Below are 22363 nucleotides of genomic sequence, written 5' to 3'. Positions count from 1 at the left end.
CTTCCTAAACATCCTACGAGCGTCTATGAATATCTGTGAAGCTCTGGATTTCAGCCTAAAGACAGCTCTCTGCTTGGAACGCACCTCCGTAACAGGCGCCATTTTGAAACCTACGTATAGCGGCGCCAATTATCTGAAATTCGTGGAACTATAGGGGCTGAAACGGGAATATTTCACGATGTCTCACAACAAATTCCGCAATTATTCATCCGAAATAGGCGGGGAAAAAATGTGTTGCATTACATACTGAATGCCCCTCCAATGTCTGAAGCATAGATATATTCTCTTTATTGTGAAAGTAGTCTATACCAGGGGTTCCCAACAAAATTTTCTCGAGCACCCCTCATCGAGCATGATTGGTACCTTGTCATATCACAGTATCAAGTACCTAAAAAAGCCACATTAATAGTATTTTTATACGTTTTCTATTTTTGGTACTTAGAAAACAACGCTTTACAAACACTACTGTTTTAATACAGAATATTTAATATGTAAACAACACGGTCTGTGAAATCACTGGCAATAAATTAACAATAGCCGATTATCGCCTGAAATGCGAGTTTCTGTGTAAAGTGACTGTCAGCTGTCAGCTGCAAAGAGGCAGCGCTGACAGTCTGACGGCATACAGCAGAACTATTTGCCTCTATCTAATTATAATTTTCCGCCAGTGTGTGCTAGTGTCAGTTGGCTCTAGGAAGACGGAGAAGTTAGCGTTCGCTAAAGCTCTGCTCATGCAGGAAGCGGCCAAAACAAAATATCTGTTATCCTACAAGATGTATTTAATATATATTTTTGCTAATAGCATCTTGCGAACCCCTCTGGCATAGCTCACGGACCCCTGCGGGTCCGCGGACCACCTGTTGGGATCCACTGGTCTATACATATTAGACATTAAAATCATGACGGAATTACGTAGTTTCTTCGATAATGTGACTAACAAAACAAAGCTTTTGCCTTTCGTGGATGGAAATTAGTATAAAGACACTCACTGTCCTGTTGTATTACTGCAATTAGTACATTGCCAAACCGCTGTTCTTCCTAACTACCTCAAAAATCTCTTCGTCATTGACTTAGTTTGGTTTTGTACTTCTTGCAGTGAAACAGACGCCCTCTCTTCTCGTATCGCTCTTTCAGCTTACATACGGCCTCAAATTGTCTTTCATTGCGATAAACACGCCTTGCAAATATTCCCCAAAGGTCTTCCACAGGGCTACGTACAGGCGATGGCATGACATCGGTAGCTTCGTTTTCAAACCACTTTTTGGTTGTAGCAGAAACATGCACATTGTTGAAAAATGAGGCTTCCATCCCCTAGGTCACCATAGATTCTAATCAGTAGTGTTTCTAGTATCACAGTGTACATGTTCCCATTCTAGTGTTCAGCCAAGAAATGAGTGATTTACCTTTACTGAAGAAGGCTGCCCAAATCTTAACACTTACACAACCAACTTTGGCACATCTTTCAGGTATAGAAAGGCCTTGCTCGCACAGTACTCTATTAAGTGTTATGTGTTTCAAAATTTCATCATCATATGAAGCTGTGGGATGAAGTGCACAAAAAAATTAACGATAGTAAATATGAACATAACAACATAAGTATGCAACTAAGTATTCCGCTATACAGAACTTTCAATTAGTATCGAATTTACATTAAAATCAAGCTCACGGAAGTCAGCACACGGACTAAATGCAATACCTATCATACTGACCTCATCTCATGTTGGCATACGTGACAGTGCCGTTGTGTGTACCAATGGAACCATTTCCAGTCTGAGTGTGGCGATTAAGCTGCCAAAGAAGTAAACGAAGCCCAGTAGGTGGCGCGAGCGTTAACCATAGAAAGCAACTCAATGGGTAACTTTATAAACTTCCATGAATTTCGATTAACTACATGGCAGAATCTCGTGAACAATTTGACAAAAATACGTTTATGCTACTTTCATGGAATAGAAACTCATCTACTAAAAGCATGAAATGTTCGTTGTTAGGTAACATCGTGAACACTGTTACAGAGATAGTCTTCAGCCAATAATCAGAACAGAAGACATTTGCAACCAGTAACTAGTTTGGGAAATATAAACACAAAACAGATATAGATAATAAATAAAATATAAGTTGTGAAAGAATAGGTTTCTAACCATCACTAAATAAAATGTTAGGTAAATATCGTGAACTGTAGTCATGCTGCAATAGCCGAAATTGTAATCAATGACATAACAGAATCATTTAGATGAGCCCAGATTAATGGCAACAAATTGAAATAAAAAAATAAATGTTACACAATGAAAGGAGATTTTTAAATTTTTAACTTAGTGTTAGTTCGTGCAATTGTCCAGCTGTTATTAGTTTGCAACCATCATAAAAAGAAATGCTACAGGAGTCTAACAAATAATGGATGACATGCAATAAACCATTTAGTTGAGCCTATATGAGTGGCAAGTATTTGAAATATAATATTACAATTATTTCGTTTATTTTATATTAAAAAATTATAAAATTATAAAACAAAGGAAAAATTGTAATATTTGCCAGTAATCTGGGCTCATTTAAATGATTCCGTTATGTCATTTATTATATGTTCGGTTATTATACACTCCTGGAAATGGAAAAAAGAACACATTGACACCGGTGTGTCAGACCCACCATACTTGCTACGGACACTGCGAGAGGGCTGTACAAGCAATGATCACACGCACGGCACAGCGGACACACCAGGAACCGCGGTGTTGGCCGTCGAATGGCGCTAGCTGCGCAGCATTTGTGCATCGCCGCCGTCAGTGTCAGCCAGCTTGCCGTGGCATACGGAGCTCCATCGCAGTCTTCAACACTAGTAGCATGCCGCGACAGCGTGGACGTGAACCGTATGTGCAGTTGACGGACTTTGAGCGAGGGCGTATAGTGGGCATGCGGGAGGCCGGGTGGACGTACCACCGAATTGCTCAACACGTGGGGCGTGAGGTCTCCACAGTACATCGATATTGTCGCCAGTGGTCGGCGGAAGGTGCACGTGCTCGTCGACCTGGGACCGGACCGCAGCGACGCACGGATGCACGCCAAGACCGTAGGATCCTACGCAGTGCCGTAGGGGACCGCACCGCAACTTCCCAGCAAATTAGGGACACTGTTGCTCCTAGGGTATCGGCGAGGACCATTCGCAACCGTCTCCATGAAACTGGGCTACGGTTCCGCACACCGTTAGGCCGTCTTCCGCTCACGGCCCAACATCGTGCAGCCCGCCTCCAGTGGTGTCGCGACAGGCGTGAATGGAGGGACGAATGCAGACGTGTCGTCTTCAGCGATGAGAGTCGTTTCTGCCTTGGTGCCAATGATGGTCGTATGCGTGTTTGGCGCCGTGCAGGTGAGCGCCACAATCAGGACTGCATACGACCGAGGCACACAGGGCGAACACCCGGCATCATGGTGTGGGGAGCGATCTCCTACACTGGCCGTACACCTCTGGTGATCGTGGAGGGGACACTGAATAGTGCACGGTACATCCAAACCGTCATCGAACCCATCGTTCTCCCATTCCTAGACCGGCAGGGGAACTTGCTGTTCCAACAGGACAATGCACGTCCGCATGTATCCCGTGCCACCCAACGTGCTGTAGAAGGTGTAAGTCAACTACCCTGGCCAGCAAGATCTCCGGATCTGTCCCCCATTGAGCATGTTTGGGACTGGATGAAGTGTCGTCTCACGTGGTCTGCACGTCCAGCACGAACGCTGGTCCAACTGAGGCGCCAGGTGGAAATGGCATGGCAAGCCGTTCCACAGGACTACATCCAGCATCTCTACGATCGTCTCCATGGGAGAATAGCAGCCTGCATTGCTGCGAAAGGTGAATATACACTGTACTAGTGCCGACATTGTGCATGCTCTGTTGCCTGTGTCTATGTGCCTGTGGTTCTGTCAGTGTGATCATGTGATGTATCTGACCCCCGGAATGTGTCAATAAAGTTTCCCCTTCCTGGGACAATGAATTCACGGTGTTCTTATTTCAATTTCCAGGAGTGTAGTATGACAACAGTTGCTAATACATATGTAACATTTCATTTAGTGATAGTTGTAAACATACTACTTGACAACTTATATTGTATTTGCTGTCTATATCGGTTTAATGTTTATATTGTCCCTCACGAGTTATTGGTTGCCAATGTCATCTGTTCTGATTATTAACTAAAGACTACCTCTGTAACGTTGTTCACGATGTTACCTAACGAAGCACATTTCTTGCTGTTAGTATATGAGCTTCTATTCCATAAAAGTAGCAGGAAGATATTTTTGTCAAACTGTTCACGAGGTTCTGACATGTACTTAATCGCAATCCACAGAAGTTTGTAAAGTTACTCTTTAGCTTGATTTCTATGGTTAATGGTCGCACCACCTACTGTTTTTTGATAGCTTAATCGCCACACTCAGTTTGGCACTGGTTATTTTCATAAAGACAACGGCATTGTCAAATATGCCAACATGAGATGAGATCAATGTTGTACTTAGTCCCTGTACTCACTTTCGTGAATACAGACTAAAGCCTGATTTTAATGTAAGTACGATACTAACTGAAATTTCTATGTAGTGGAACTTAGATGCATGCTTACGTTAGTATGTACATATTTGTTATTGTTAATTTTATGGTACACTTCATTCCACAGCTTCAGCCGAACGAAATTATCAACCACTGTACTCGAACGGTTCAACTTTTGCTGATTTGACGACTGGTGAGCCCCATTTCCTTGTACGCGCCGGTTTTGCTTTTTCAGCATATATAACTGTTTTTCGTGTCGTACTGTCATAATCGTGGTTTATGAACACAACACACACTGTCACTAATGGTGTCAGTTTCCGGCCTGCAATAAAGGCACGTACACACACACGAATACCGCATAGAGCCGACTGCCTTCATACCGAATGGCACGCTCCACCAACCGAATCGTTGATGTCGCGTTATACGCAAGGAGTTCATAATTAAAGTACCAAGTTTCAAAGCGCTGTAGAAAGAGAACCACTGTTCAAAACTGCGTCATATTCGAACAGCATATTGTTGACGCAGGGCGAAATGTCATGGGAAAATACGAAGCATTATCGAAAATATGACCAATAGATGACGCTGTAAGCTTCTTGACGTAAATGAGGTCTGCTAGAAATAACAAATGAATCGCAATACGACGGCTGCGTTGTAAGACGCACGTTACACCATCCGTACTGTTCAATGCGCATGGCTGCACAAGTTCGGCAGTCAACGGCTGTGGCACTCTTGCTTAGGTAAGCCCGCCCACAACGGCAAGATTGTACCAGACCGGATAGGAAGAGCTGGTTTTTAATCGTCCTGAGGCCGAAAACCCCATAAAAAGCAAAATGACATCTGTTTCTAATAGTTGTGAGACTGGCGTAAGAAATGTTCAATACGCTGTCCACCGTTTTCTGCCAGAAGCTGAAATCGAGAAACAGCATGTCCCACAACTCTACTGGCCATTAAAATTGCTACACCACGAAGATGATGTGCTACAGAAGCGAAATGTAACCGACAGGAAGAAGATGCTGTGATATGCAAATGATTAGCTTTTCAGGGCATTCACACAAGGTTGGCGCCGGTGGCGACACCTATAACGTGCTGACATGAGGACAGTTTCCAATAGATTTCTCATACACAAACAGCAGTTGACCGGCGTTGCCTGGTGAAATGTTGTTGTGATGCCTCGTGTAAGGAGGAGAAATGCGTACCATTACATTTCCGACTTTGATAAAGGTCGGATTGTAGCCTATCGCGATTGCGGTTTATCGTATCGCGACATTGCTGCTCGCGTTGGTCGACATCCAATGACTGTTAGCAGAATATGGAATCGGTGGGTTCAGGAGGGTAAAACGGAACGCCGTGCTGGATCCCAACGGCCCCGTATCACTAGCAGTCGAGACGACAGGCATCTTCCTCGCAAGGTTGTAACAGATCGTGCAGCCACGTGTTGATCCCTGAGTCAACAGATGGGGTCGTTTGCAACACAACAACGATCTGCACGAACAGTTCGACGACGTTTGCAGCAGCATGGACTATCAGCTCGGAGACCATGGCTGTGGTTGCCCTTGACACTACACCACAGACAGGAGCGCCTGCGATGCTGTACTCAACGACGAACCTGGGTGCACGAATGACAAACCGTCATTTTTTCAGATGAATCTAGGTTCTGTTTACAGAAACATGATGGTCGCATCCGAGTTTGGCGTCATCGCGGTGAACGCACATTGGAAGCGTGTATTAGTCATCGCCATACTGGCGTATCACCCGGCGTGATGGTATGTGGTGCCATTGGTTACACGTGTCGGTCACCTCTTGTTCGCATTGGCGGCACTTTGTGCAGTGGACGTTACATTCCGGATGTGTTACGACCCGTGGCTCTACCCTTCATTCTATCCCTGTGAAACCCTACATTTCAGCAAGATAATGCACGACCGCATGTTGCAGGTGTTGTACGGGCCATTCCGGATACAGAAAATGTTCGGCTGCTGCCCTGGACAGTACATTCTCCAGGTCTCTCACCAACTGAAAACGTCTGGTCAATGGTGGCCGAGTACTGGCTTGCCACCGTACGCCAGTCACTACTCTTGATGAACTGTGGTATCGTGTTGAAGGTGCATGGGCAGCTGTACCTGTACACGCCATCCAAGCTCTGTTTGACTCAATGCCCAGGCGTATGAAGGCCGTTATTACGGCCAGAGGTGGTTGTTCTGGCTACTGTTTTCTCAGGATCCATGCACCCAAATTACGTGAAAATATAATCACATGTCAGTTCTAGTATAATATATTTGTCCAATAAATACCCGTTATCATCTGCATTTCTTCTTGGTGTAGCAATTTTAATGGCCAGTAGAGTATTTCAGATAACCACACAGCCAGAAGCCACACGGCTTAAGATCTGGTGACCTGGACGGCAAGGCTGCAGGGAAATTACGGCTGATAATTATAGCATTCGTGAAACGCCACTGCAGCAGCTGCTTCACTAGCTGTGCAACGTGCGGAGGAGCGCCATCTTGCAGAAAAATTATCCTATCCATACACCCACGCTGTTGAAGGGTTGGAATGACGTTGGTGTGCAGAAGATTCTCACAGTGTTTACCAGTGACGGTACAGGCAACAGGACCGGCAGCACTCATCTCCTCGAAAATACGGCCCTACGATAAACGATGCCGTCAACCCGCACCACACAGTCACCTTTGCAGAATGCAGTGGTACTAATTGCTGTGCACACGGATTTTCCCTTGTGCATATTCTGCAATTCTGCGTATTGACATGGCCTTGGAGGTGAAAATGGGTTTCGTCTGTCAACAGAATGTTCCATGGCCATTCATTACCCATTTTCATGTGAGGAAGAAATTCCAGAGCGAACGTTTGTCTTGTCGACCTGCCATCAGGAACCAACTCCTGAACATGGGAGATATTGTGTGGGTAGTAAAGTAGACACCCCCCCCTCCCTATGAACCATGGACCTTGCTGTTGGTGGGGAGGCTTGCGTGTCTCTGTGATACAGATAGCCGTACCGTAGGTGCAACCACAACGGAGGGGTATCTGTTGAGAGGCCAGACAAACGTGTGGTTCCTGAAGAAGGGCAGCAGCCTTTTCAGTAGTTGCAAGGGCAACAGTCTGAATGATTGACTGATCTGGCCTTGTAACAATAACCAAAACGGCCTTGCTGTGCTGGTACTGCGAACGGCTGAAAGCAAGGGGAAACTACGGCCGTAATTTTTCCCGAGGGCATGCAGCTTTACTGTATGGTTAAATGATGATTGTGTCCACTCGGGTGAAATATTCCGGAGGTAAAATAGTCCCAAATTCGGATCTCCGGGCGGGGACTACTCAAGAGGATGTCGTTATCAGGAGAAAGAAAACTGGTGTTCTACGGGTCGGAGCGTGGAATGTCAGATCCCTTAATCGGACAGGTAGGTCAGAAAATTTAAAAAGGGAAATGGATAGCTTAAAGTTAGATATAGTGGGAATTAGTGAAGTTCGGTGGCAGGAGGAACAAGACTTTTGGTCAGGTGAATACAGGGTTATAAATACAAAATCAAATAGTGGTAATGCAGGAGTAGGTTTAATAATGAATAAAAAAATAGGAGTGCGGGTAAGCTACTACAAACAGCATAGTGAACGCATTATTGTGGCCAAGATAGATACGAAGCCCACACCTACTACAGTAGTACAAGTTTATATGCCAACTATCTCTGCATATGACGAAGAAATTGAAGAAATGTATGATGAAATAAAAGAAATTATTCAGATAGTGAAGGGAGATGAAAATTTAATAGTCATGGGTGATTGGAATTTGGTAGTAGGAAAAGGGAAAGAAGGAAACGAAGTAGGTGAATATGGATTGGGGATAAGAAATGAAAGAGGAAGTCACCTGGTGGAATTTTGCACAGAGCACAACTTAATCATAGCTCACACTTGGTTTAAGAATCATGAAAGAAGGTTGTATACATGGAAGAACACTGGAGATACTAAAAGGTATCAGATAGATTATATAATGGTAAGACAGAGATCTAGGAACCAGGTTTTAAATTGTAAGACATTTCCAGGGGCACATGTGGACTCTGACCACAATCTATTGGTTATGAACTGTACCTTAAAACTGAAGAAACTGCAAAAAGGTGGGAATTTAAGGAGATAGGACCTGGATAAACTGAAAGAAGCAGAGGTTGTACAGAGTTTCTTGGAGAGCATAAGGGAACAATTGACAGGAATGTGGGAAATAAATACAGTAGAAGAAGAATGGGTAGCTTTGAGGGATGAAGTAGTGAAGGCAGCAGACGATAAAATAGGTAAAAAGAGGAGGGCTAATAGAACTCCTTGGGTAACAGAAGAAATATTGAATTTAACAGACGAAAGGAGAAAATATAAAAATGCAGTAAATGAAGCAGGCAAAAAGGAATACAAACGTCTCAAAAATGAGATCGATAGGAAGTGCAAAATGGCTAAGCAGGGATGGCTAGAGGACAAATGTAAGGATGTAGAGGCTTATCTCGCTAGGGGTAAGATAGATACTGCCTACAGGAAAATTAAAGAGACCTTTGGAGATAAGAGAACCACTTGTATGAACACCAAGAGCTCAGATGGAAACCCAGTTCTAAGCAAAGAAGGGAAAGCAGAAAGGTGGAAGGAGTATATAGAGGGTCTATACAAGGGCGATGTACTTGAGGACAATATTATGGAAATGGAAGAGGATGTAGATGAAGATGAAATGGGAGATATGATTCTGCGTGAAGAGTTTGACAGAGCACTTAAAGACCTGAGTCGAAACAAGGAGTAGACAACATTCCATTGGAACTACTGACGGCCTTGGGAGATCCAGTCCTGACAAAACTCTACAATCTGGTGAGCAAGATGTATGAAACAGGAGACATACCCTCAGACTTCAAGAAGAATATAATAATTCCAATCCCAAAGAAAGCAGGTGTTGACAGATGTGAAAATTACCGAACTATTAGTTTAATAAGCCACAGCTGCAAAATACTAACACGAATTCTTTACAGACGAATGGAAAAACTAGTACAAGCCGACCTCGGGATGGATCAGTTTGGATTCCGTAGAAATACTGGAACACGTTAGGCAATACTAACCTTACGACTTATCTTAGAAGAAAGATTAAGGAAAGGCAAACCTACGTTTCTAGCATTTGTAGACTTAGAGAAAGCTTTTGACAATGTTGATTGGAATACTCTCTCTCAAATTCTGAAGGGGCAGGGGTAAAAAACAGGGAGCGAAAGGCAATTTACAATTTGTAAAGAAAGCCGATGGCAGTTATAAGAGTCGAGGGACATGAAAGCGAAGCATAGTTGGGAAGGGAGTGAGACAGGGTTGTAGCCTCTCACCGATGTTATTCAATCTGTATATTGAGCAAGCAGCAAATGAAACAAAAGAAGAATTCGGAGTAGGTATTAATATTCATGGAGAAGAAATAAAAACTTTGAGGTTCGCCGATGACATTGTAATTCTGTCAGAGACAGGAATGGACTTGGAAGAGCAGCTGAATGGAATGGACAGTGTCTTGAGAGGAGTATATGAGATGATCATCAACAAAAGCAAAACGAGGATAATGGAATGTAGTCGAATTAAGTCGGGTGATGCTGAGGGAATTAGATTAGGAAATGAGACACTTAAAGTAGTAAAGGAGTTTTGCTATTTGGGGAGCAAAATAACTGATAATGGTCGAAACAGAGAGGATATAAAATGTAGAGTAGCAATGGCAAGGAAAGCGTTTCTGAAGAAGAGAAATTGGTTAACATCGAGTATAGATTTAAGTGTCAGGAAGCCTTTTATGAAAGTATTTGTATGGAGTGTAGCCATGTATGGAAATGAAACATGGACGATAAATAGTTTGGACAAGAAGAGAATAGAAGCTTTCGAAATGTGGTGCTACAGAAGAATTCTGAAGATTAGATGGGTAGATCGCATAACTAATGAGGAAGAATTGAATAGGATTGGGGAAAAGATAAGTTTGTGGCACAACTTGGCTAGAGGAAGGGATGGTTGGTAGGACACGTTCTACGGCATTAAGTGATCACCAATTTAGTATTGGACGGCAGCGTGGAGGGTAAAAATCGTAGAGGGAGACCAAGAGATGAATACACCAAGTAGATTCAGAAGGATGTAGGTTGCAGTAGGTACTGGGGGATGAAGAAGCTTGCACAGGATAGAGTAGCATGGAGAGCTGCTTCAAACCAGTCTCAGGACTGAAGACCACAACAACACAACAACAACAGTAATGTAGAATGATTCGTAGGATTTTATGCACCGTGGTAGAATGGTGTGTTGCTGAACGCAACGCCAGGCTATTGCAACAACCAGCTGCAGAGATGTGTACATAGGTTGTTGGCCTCCAAACCCTTTGGTTGCCTGCGATGACCTACCGGAGGCTGCTTCAGCAACGTTTCTGTTTGTTTCTGAGCTCACTACTGTACTGTGCAGCAAAAAAAGGAGGGAAAGAAACCACTGTTTTAACCATGTCGTCATCCGTTATTGCCTTCTTCAAGGTACTGTTGATAACCTGAGTAGAGTCCATGCAGGAAACGGTGGCCAATGTGCGGTGGCCAGTTTTCGTCCAAAGCCCTGGGCGATGTCATTCGTTTGTTCAGAAAGGAAGGCCAACATTGTTTGCCCACTTACGGCCGGCTGAGATGACAGAATCGAGGCGCACGCCCTGCAGTCTTTCTCAAATGATTTTATACAAACTATATGGTAAAAAAAATTATTTTTGTGTTACTTATAGGTTTAAATGTCAACTTCATGATGAAGTGCCCATCATTTCGTTAATGGTCATATTTATTTTGAAATCTGAATTTAAGTAAGGCACTGCGCGAAATTCGTGAAAGCTTACAATGGAAAATAGGGGTCGCTATGATTTTATGTTTGATGCATATTACAGAATATATTGCTGTGTATGAAATTTATTTTTCCTTAGACATGGGTGGAAGTGCCTACCTGTCACCAATATCAAGAGGACTGGTGTTATGTAGCTCACAGATTTGCCATAGTGATAAAAATAAAACGAATTATCCACAACATTTCTCATCCCTCATATGCGATTTGAGATATTAAAAAGGGATGTTGACAAATGAGGCCCATAAAGAGGAGAGTACCATGTGGCTATTATACAAAATTTCATTATCTACTGTGTTATCCCACTAACAGCAGACTTTCGATGACAAAATGTAATTTTTAAGGGACATCTATAGCTGGTCAAACGAGAAATTCTGTAGATGTTGGAACAACATAAGTAAAGACTTACACTTTAATTGTTGTACCGAGGATGTGATTTCTTGTAGGCTAATGGCTGTACTTGTCCTTCGTTCTTCACTTAATAAACCACTGTTTCAGAATTCTCTCGCCACTGCAACTGCACAACATGTTAGTGGGGTGGCATTGTGTGAACTGCCGTATGTTTTGGCAGGAGAAGCGAACGTTAACAAGAGAATTGTAGATTATGCTCAAAATTCGCCACTCATATCGCTTCTACGAAAGATGCAAACGGTTAACAAGTCAGGCAAAAATAACTTGATGCTTTTGTTGCATTTTCAATACAATGCTTTTTAGATATTAGCCAAAGCAGACATGTTAGTAGATATTTCTGGATGGTCATCACGCTAGTGAAAGGTGGAGGAGCTCCACTTAATATTTACAAAAAATATGAGCATACGCTTGTGTTTAGAACGGCAGTTACCCTCCAGCGCACGACATTTCCCTGCGGTGCCTCCCCACAATCCCCACCACTACCGCTCTCCCCACTGTTGCTCAGCCAACTGCGCATCCATCAGCCACGTCATTCAGTGTGCACTCTACAAGGTATTGCCAGAATGTTGCGGTAATCAAATTCCTCTTAGCTTACATATCTAAATCATACTATTCTGTACAGTGTATCTCCAACATCCAGCATGCTTTTCTGAAGTGTGGGATGAAAAAAAAGTGCGCATGTGACTTGTACAATCTAAGATGGTTATCGGTGAGAAGGGTGATGGGACTACTTGAATCAGTACAATTCAGGTGACCTAAACTGGTATTAATTAATTTCTGACTGCTGGTAACATGAGGTTGCAAACAACAACGTTTATTGCATCTACAGCTACCAGAGCTAAGATAACGACTGCCGATATGTTATGTGTAACTGATTTAGGAATGATTCTGTTTATTGAAAGATTAGACATTAAACACAGAATTGTCTGCTGCCTAAAGGTAGTAGCGATCAGAAATGTGTCACCTCATCGAGATTATCCTAGAGTGTACTCAGGCGTAGTATTCCATCAAATAGTGTTTCTTTTGTCAAAATTTCTGTTTTTAGCCCACTTACAGACGTTCAAAACGGCGATAGGTATTTTTTGTAGCCAGGTTAGATGGCATGCTCACACTTACTGCCCTACCCATCCTCGTTATCACTGACATAAAAAAGAACTAATTATATTCTTGAACGAAATGAGAAAATTTCTGAAGTCCATATTAGGGCCAGTGGCGCACTTATGTGTGTCACGCAGCAGTGTTGCCAGTGCTTGCCATGAGATATGATGGGAAGGAAAGGCGATGAGGCAGCTGAGGAAGAATCTACCCTCACCTGAGTTTGAAAACTCAATGTGGGCACGAGAGTCGATAGCAGACGACAAATGAAGAAGTCTGGAGACGCCACATTGGATTTCTGTTTTTGTATTATACCTTTCATGTCATAACAGTATGCTGCTTGAAGGCAATAGCAGATTGAAGATTTACTGCAATCATGTCACTCTTTGTATGATTTTTGTATGTCCATCCATTTGGGAGGTGATCTTTGGGACTACGGTCGTTTACTATTCTGAGAAAATAAAAACGCCTGCAGCCCCCCCCCCCCCCCCTTTATGATTTTGTTTATTTTGTTGCAAACAGCTTCGGCACTTCAATGCGCCATCTTCAGTCCTGTGTGCATAAAACAGTAACAATAGCATTAGCAAATTATCAATCAGGCAATATAAAAACAGATTAAAAACAGAATGAGAAACACGGACAAGACTTTACAAGTGAATTTACAGAAAACATTTGATGAACGAACAGACACATCCATTGCCATATATCTAAAATATACCATAGCGAATTTCCACTCAGTACATTGTACAATTATATTATTTATTAAAAACTTCTTTAAATAACCATTCATTTTTTTTTTTTTTTTTTGGCCAGTCAGCCATTGCATCCGTGCACTTAAAATTTTCGAATGGAAATACCAGTCATACAAATCGTGTAAAAGTCAAGCTACACTGTTAATTGACCGGTGAGGAGGCCACACAACATACCAGTGATTAAATCATAAGGAATTGTAATATGTCGGTCAAATGTAAAACAATAGATGCGTGATAACAAACTATAAGTTGGCAATACATACACCACTACAACAAAAAATGTGTGAGAGATCTTATGGGACTTAACTGCTAAGGTCATCAGTCCCTAAGCTTACACGCTACTAAACCTAAATTATCCTAAGGACAAACACACACACCCATGCCCGAGGGAGGACTCGAATCTCCGCTGGGATCAGCCGCACAGTCCATACCACTACAACAAAAACACTGGCAATGTCACAAGTCGTATCTAGCGAAAGTTACGGTAATGTAAATCCATGTAAAATTGAAGACAGGTACATAATCACTAAATGTGTTACATATGACTAAGTAATTGCATGTTAATAAAATATTAATAAATAATAAATAAAATCTTAAGGACGGCTGTAGGCGTTTTATTTTCTCATAATAGTAAACGGCCGTTGTCCCAAGGAGGTCCTGCCAAAAGGATGGGCATACAAAAACTTGATTTACCTTACCAGGTAATGGGGCAGTCCCGCAGATTTATTAGTAACAGGATCAAGCTAATGAAGACAGAAGCAGCCATCAACTTCAACAAGAGATGTGTCTCTGAAGGCGTCACTCCCAACTTCACCCAAGTGAGAATAAGAGGAGACAACAGCATCGGATAGAAAGAAAGCACACTAGTGAGAGGTTATGGATAAAGCTTGAACTTAAGAACTGGTATCAGAAACATGATTGGATTTCAAAACAGGTTTATTTAGATCACCTACAAGTTTGTAAGACGCTAAATCCCCAACAGCTTGATAGGACAATGCGTTATATCAGTAATGTACTAGATAATAAGTTGCAAACTGTTCTTAGCAGTCATGAAGCGAAGACCTGTAAAGTAAAACATTGGTGGCATATGGTAAATAGGACAGAGTATACATATAGTGGTTATGTATTCTATGACAAGGTAGTTAACAGGACTGACATTGTTTTCAGTAATGATGAATTAAGATTACTACAGAATGGTAGTAAATACACTGTGAACAGAGAGGTGCGGAAGAAAGACGTTAAATTAATGTTAGCAGAGATTAAAAGTACACTCAATATTTGTAAGATTGACTACATTACCAGCAGGGTTGCAGAATCAATTAAACGTGTTACGATGAATAAGAGGATGAATAAGGGTCAGACAAATACTGATGTAAAGTTAGTTTGTAGTATTAATTCTAACCTGAAAGAGCATCAAGCATTAATTGTGAAAGCTGATAAGGGGAACACCTTGGTAATATTAAGTATCGCTGAATACAGTGATAAGGTTAAAGAGTTTTTTTAGATAATAGCATTTCACAATTAGACCATGATCCCACAAAACTGTTTGTTAAACATGTCAAAAATGCTTTAGAAATACTTCTTTCTTATTTGATGACAAAATCTGCAGGTCCCTCGAAGTAATGAATCCACATGCCCCCTGCCTATGGGCAAAACCAAAGATTCATAAACTGAATGCCCCAATGACGCCCATCGTTAATTATATAGCCTGTCCTGCTTATAGACTGTGCAGTAAGTTAAATGAGATTTTGGGTAGTACATATGTATTTAAGCGACAATTCTCAGTTAAGAATATTCAGATACCTGATAATTACATATGGATGTCGCTAGACATCAAACATTTGTATATAAATGTTCCTGTAAATGAATTCATTTTTCTTGTAAGACTGAATTTTATTAAGTACAGACGTATGTCCACAGGTGAGACCGATGATTTTTTAAAGCTGTTAGAGCTAGTTTGTCATATAATTACTTCTCATTCAGAGGAGAGTTTTTCAAGCTTTATAATAGATTAGCAATGGAGTGTTGTCTGTCGGGTACACTAACAAATATTTTTGTCAATCATTTTGAAGAAAAATTTTTTATACAGCAGCAGGAGTTAAGTGGTCTAATCATGTTCTATTATCAATATGTTGATGATACACTGTTATTATTGAATGAAGAGAATGAGGGGTTAAAGAGAATTTTTGAGGCGTTCAACACTCAACTTCCCAGTATACAGTTTACGCATGAAAGCGAAGTAAACAAGAAAATTAATTTCCTGGATATTACGTTGATGGATAATAATGGAAGCGACAAATTTGCAATTTATAGGAAGCCAACAGCTTCAGATGCGATTATCCCACGTCATTGTGCTCATTATGACAGGTATACAACTTCTTTCTTTTACAGTCCAGTCAGCAGACTGATAAAGATTCCGTTCTAAGCAGATGAAAAAGAACGGGAAAAACATCTTTTAAAGGACATAGCGGTCAATAACGTGTTTCAGCTTGAATTAATCGACCAAATATATTCAAAGATAATCTGATTTAATACACGAGATTTCTTTAGAGCGACATACGAAGAGCAACTAATATTTAAGAGTATCAGCTATTTGGCCCACTGTCAAATGATGTCGCATATATTTTTCGTTAAGTTAATGTTAATGAAGGTGCTGACACATTCAGACGAATGCATTACAGAAATCTGGCGTATATAAAATAACTTATGCTGACTGTGAATCTACACACATAGGTAAAACGGTAGAAGTTTTAGAGAAAGATGTAGAGAACTCCCTTGCATACTACTGAACATTCTACATTCAAAGATCATTTAAAGACAACGTGGATAAAAGAGGTACAATGGACATAATGGAAGATCTTGAAATTTGTATCCATTCCCACAAAGAACCTAATTTTTTGCTGAACGAACAAACTGAGTCGAAGAACAGACTGTTTTCGTAATTTTTCTGCGCATAAACCATAGTTTGTGCCATGTATGTTAGAGTTACCTTGACATTGTAATCAGTAAACATCGTCATTAATATTGTACAGACAGACTGTAATCTCGATGTATTGATCCACATACTTTTCATGTGAACCATTACGTATTTACACTCACTATTTTACAGTATTTGTTTCACGACGCCCCAGTTATTGGGTTTCAGTATTTCATCCAGATGTTGAAATTAAGATATTCCTTATACATGCCTTTGTTTTCAGTTGCTGTTGTGAGTTACTCTTGCATCGTCAGCTTTGACGTCGACTGACTTCTTTGAGTATTTGCTGACATATATCTTTGGATGTTGTATTTTGAATGTTTCTCCATCAGTTGGCAGTTGACAGAGTGCTAACACCTACGTTTTCAGATACTTCGGACATTCATTTACGCTAGTTATTTGTGTTGTACCTTCTGGTATTCATTGTTCTTATGTCGTTCTGCAGATTATCTGCGCACCCAGTTCTGCTGGCCACTGGTTTGATATAGACAGGGATCGTAACAACCCTTCCGCATCAACTACAGCGAGCCCTTAAGTTTTCTCAGTGTTTCTGTGTGGATTTGGCATATGAGTAGGGAGGAATTTTCGATACTGATGTATAGAAGCTTGTTAAGTAACGCACTTGTTCAGGTCTCTGCTTGTTCTCACATTAGTGGTACACCATTTGTAACTGAAGTTCGTTGGTGTGCCTATTACAACCTGTCTTGTGCCTATACGGTTGCGATAACTCTTTTTTTTCCTTCCTCACTTTTCCTTCCACTCACTACATATTTCGTGTCACGTTCGTGTTCTTTCATGACAGATTTAGTAGTACTTAGCACTTGCCTGTTGCTCACTCTCATTGGTAGTTTGTTGTTATATCATACAGTTGTTACTGGACTTTGTCTGAGTTATCTGTTCAAGCTTGGGTTCGTACGTGATAAGTAGCTTGTAGAGTACTTTAGGGGATATTTCGAGTAATGATTCGTGCTGACTTGTGTGGTGTTGTCATTGGCTTCCGTTTAAATGTTTTGGTGGTAGAACTGTGTGAGTTAGCCCTAGAATTACAACTAGATATCTTTTAATGTATCCGTTTCTTTCATATGCAGGTATTTTAGTCGTATGCGACACATTCGGTGGTTATGCACCCGTTTTCAAGTTAGTTATTGGCACATTGTGTGGGTTCCTCACTGGTCAACTGATACATTGGTTTGTCTGTAAATTCACTTGTATAGTCTTGTCCTTGTTTCTCATTCTGTTTTTAATCTCTTTTTGTGTTGGTTGTTAGATAATTTGATAATGCTATCGTCACTGTTTTACGCGTATAGGCCTGAAGATGGCGCACTGAATCACCGAAACTAGTTGCAACAAAATAAATAAAATCATAAGGACGGCTGCAAGCGTTTTATTTCCTCACTTTGTATGATTTTTTATAATTAAATGTCAGTTAATGATATAACGCTCGTAAAAGCCGTAGGGAGATCGTAAGATGAAAGATAATGTCAGTTATGTGAGTTCACCATAATGTATGTCTCTGCGAGCCGAGTCTAACAACAGGGAGTGTGGGGATCACCAGATAAAAAGCGGCTCTCTTTTTGGTCAAATGTTTAAGGGAGCGGAAAAGTCTCCTTGTAAATTACGCAGTGGATTTTCGAATTTTAACCAAACGAAGAGTAGAAAATAGACACATGGAGTATCAAATTGATCTACGTGAGATCTAATTTTTCAAAGGAGGAGTTATTTGCTTGAAAATAATCAAGGCAGTTAACAAAAAATGAATTAGTGATTAGAGGAAAAATTTTTATCCGAATTTTCATTGCCAAACGAAGACCGGGAAATGGACAAATTCGGTATAAAACTGACCAGTGAGGTCTAGTTTTGCAAAAAATACGTGATCACATTGAAATAACCACGGTAATTAAAGAAAAGTAATTAGAGATTTGAACAAAAATTGATATTTCGCTAACAGCTGCTGCTAGCTATGTAAATAAAGTGTCAAAAAGTTCAGTTCATCAAAGCCTACGTATGTTGTGCATAGAAAATTATGGTGGTGAGATGTTTAAAGATGTAGCTATTATGTGTAATAAATATTGTACTGATGTGATATCTGATGTTTAAAATAGCTTCCTAAGAATCAAGCACTAAAGTTAGGACATTTGGAGAACAGAAGACACTAGGAACACGAATGAGATAGTAAAAAGTTTATTATGTCAGAGCCGATCTATTTTGTGCGTAAAAACTTACGCTGGTATGATATATAAATGTCGAAATCGATTCTTTCTAATCAAATACTAAACTTATGACATTTCGTGAACAGGACACACGAGGATTTCTAAGGAGGCGTCAATAAGGTCATGCTTTCCGATCGAAACTTGAAAATTAAAGAAATCAAAAAAATCGGTCAAATCTTTTGTGAAAAAATTGTTTAAAAGAGATAAATGAAATAGATTAGAGAAACAATGACGCATCTATTCAAAGGCACTCGAAATCACTACAGCAAATGAGGTACGTCAGATGTTTCTCTAATCTATTTTATTTCCTACTTTTAGACGAATGATTTCACAAAACTTTAGTGAATTCACTTTACTTTCAGAACCGTTCTGCAGCAGATCGTGTCTGTTTTGAGTTTACATGAACGCTGAAACGCAGTTATGCCGAAGTAAACTATGTAATTTCCCCTAAAGAGTATGTCAGCCAAACAAACATACGCTACGCAGTGACCGTGAAAGCCTTAGAAACTTCATGTAGTCGGCCATGTTATGCTGGAACTGACTAAATCTAAGGTTTAGAACAGCGGAATGAGACCTTCTTTGGGGCAGATTAACCGGAACCAACCTATTTTCTTGATATTTGCTAAATTTTTGGGGTATAATGGTAAACCCAGGTCTGACCGACAGTGACTTCTCGACGCAGAGGTTCTTCGTGTCTCGCTTAAATTATTCCAAATAATGTTTTCGCAGTTGTCCACAGTCAGCAACTGCGGCAGCTTTCACCTGACTAATTTTTTAGTTGCCTAATTCTTGTGTAAAATACGCTACCGTAAAACAATAATGCTTCCCTTTGGAGGTTTCCAGCTCACTCAAAGTTTATTGCTGGAACAGTGCATATGTAGTACATGAAGTGATTACATTTACAGATCAAAAGCACAAGCGGTTGTGAGGTACCAGCTACCGATCAACGCAGAAACAACCTTATTAGTGTGAGATGTAGCCTCCTCGGGCGGCAAGGCAGGCGTTGATTCTGGCATCCAATCCATCGTACAGATGGCGAATACTGTTCTGGGATACGTTGTTCCAAGCCTGCTCGACCTGTTCACGTAGTTCCGTAGTAGTTGTTGGCTGACGGGTCGCACGAATCACTCCTCGTCCCATCATATCCCAGACGTGCTCGAATGGAGACAAGATCGTGTTGAACACCTGGGCTCCCAAGAAATCCTATATGTGCTGTGGTAGCTGTAGAATCTGCAGCCGCGCGGAGTGGCCGAGCGGTTCTAGGCGCTACAGTCTGGAACCGTGCGACCGCTACGGTCGCAGGTTCGAATCCTGCCTCGGGCAAGGATGTGTGTGATGACCTCAGAAGTTAAGTCCTATAGTGCCATTTGAATCATTTTGTACAATCTGCCACTGCCGCCTTTTCAACACAACGATCCTAGGGGGCGTATGTGCTGCGTGGACGTCCAGAACCTCATCTACCCGTGTGAGAATTTTCACGTGACCAACGATACCAGAATCATTGCACAACTGACGCAGCAAATCCAACTTGTTTGGCAGTTCTTCGAAATGACCATTCCGCCACCCGGAAGACCACATTTTGAGCCCTTCCAAACTCGCTCTGTTGGCTGTAAGAAGCACGAGTACGAATCCGTGGCATGGTTTGCCTCCTTGCCTCACACTTCTGCATCACACCGAGCCTTTTGGCTGTGAAAATTCCACATTAAAGGATAGAGACAGATGGCGCTCTGGTAGTTATGCCACCACGCTATCTGTTGGCGGTGTACGTTGAAACCATTATCAGTACATCTGCTAACGCCCAGGTGACATATGTCGACATGGGATCAAAATCCACGTCGTCTTTCCAGGTGTAATATATTTTTCTGGCAGTGTATTAACTTCGTTCCCGTCGACACACTTAGGGTCTACTATTCCGGCCCTTTCGTTCAACTATCAGCAAGAATCAAATCGTGGAATTTTTCAGTCATCACATCTGTCAGACTTCCTGGGCGATCGTCATCAGAAAGGTAAGTCTGACCTCGTTTGAATTCGTTGAACCAGTACTTAACTATTGTCATTTATAGGTAACGGTCACCATAAAAAGCATCCAGTCTTGCTTTCATCTCGCCAAACATATGCCCATACCAACAAAAAAAAGCGATTAACTGAACGATACTGAACTTTTTTATATTATTGTTGTCTCTTCTGTCCGAAAACTAGTCTGATGCGCTTCTCCATGCTACTCTATCCTGTGCGAGCGTCTTTATCTACGAATAACTATTGCAACCTACATCCTTCTGAATCTGCTGACTGTATTCATCTCTTGGTCCCCCTCTACGACTTTTACGCCCCACGCTTCCCACCAATAATAAATTGGTAATCCGCTGATGTCTCAGAATGTGTCCTGTCAATCGATCCCTTCTTTTGGTCAAGTTGTGCCACAAATTTCTTTTCCACCCATTTCTGTTCAGTACCTCGCCATTAATTACGTGATCTATCCATCGAATTTTCAACATTCTTCTGTAGCATATTATTTAGAAAGCTTCTATTCTCTTTTTATCTAAATTGTTTATCATCCATGGTTCACTTCCATACATGGCTACACTCCACAACTCTTCAGAAAAGACTTGCGAATACTTAAATGTATATTCGAAGTTAACAAATTTCTCTTCTTCAGAAATACTTACTTTTCTTGCCATTGCCAGTCAACATTTTGTATCCTCTCTACTGCGGTCAACATCAGTTATTTTGCTACCCAAACAGCAAAACTCATCTACCACTTTAAGTGCCTCTATCCCTAATCTAATTCCCTTAGCATCACGTGATTTAATTCGACTAAATTCCACTATCCTTTTTTGCTTTTGTTTATGTTCATCTTATACAGGGTGTTACAAAAAGGTACGGTCAAACTTTCAGGAAACATTCTTCACACACAAAGAAAGAAAATATGTTATGTGGACATGTGTCTGGAAACGCTTACTTTCCATGTTACAGCTCATTTTATTACTTCTTTTCAAATCACATTAATCATGGAATGGAAACACACAGCAACAGAACGTACCAGCGTGACTTCAAACACTTTGTTACAGGAAATGTTCAAAATGTCCTCCGTTAGCGAGGATACATGCATCCACCCTCCGTCGCATGGAGTCCCTGATGCGCTGATGCAGCCCTGGAGAATGGCGTATTGTGTCACAGCCGTCCACAATACGAGCACGAAGTGTCTCTACATATGGTACCGGTGTTGCATAGGCAAGAGCTTCTAAATGCCCCCATAAGTGAAAGTGAAGAGGGTTGAGGTCAGGAAAGCGTGGAGGCCATGGAATTTGTCCGCCTCTATCAATCCATCGGTCACCGAATCTGTTGTTGAGAAGCGTACGAACACTTCGACTGAAATGTGCAGGAACTCCATCGTGTATGAACCACATGTTGTGTCGTACTTGTAAAGGCACATGTTCTAGCAGCACAGGTAGAGTATCCCGTATGAAATGATGATAACGTGCTTCATTGAGCGTAGATGGAACAACATACTGACGAAACTAAAATGAGCTCTAACATGGAAAGTAAGCGTTTC

This window comes from Schistocerca gregaria, chromosome 1 (assembly GCF_023897955.1).
Source record: "Schistocerca gregaria isolate iqSchGreg1 chromosome 1, iqSchGreg1.2, whole genome shotgun sequence".
In the NCBI taxonomy this organism is placed as follows: Eukaryota; Metazoa; Arthropoda; class Insecta; order Orthoptera; family Acrididae; genus Schistocerca; species Schistocerca gregaria.
This window is presented reverse-complemented; position numbering follows the sequence as displayed.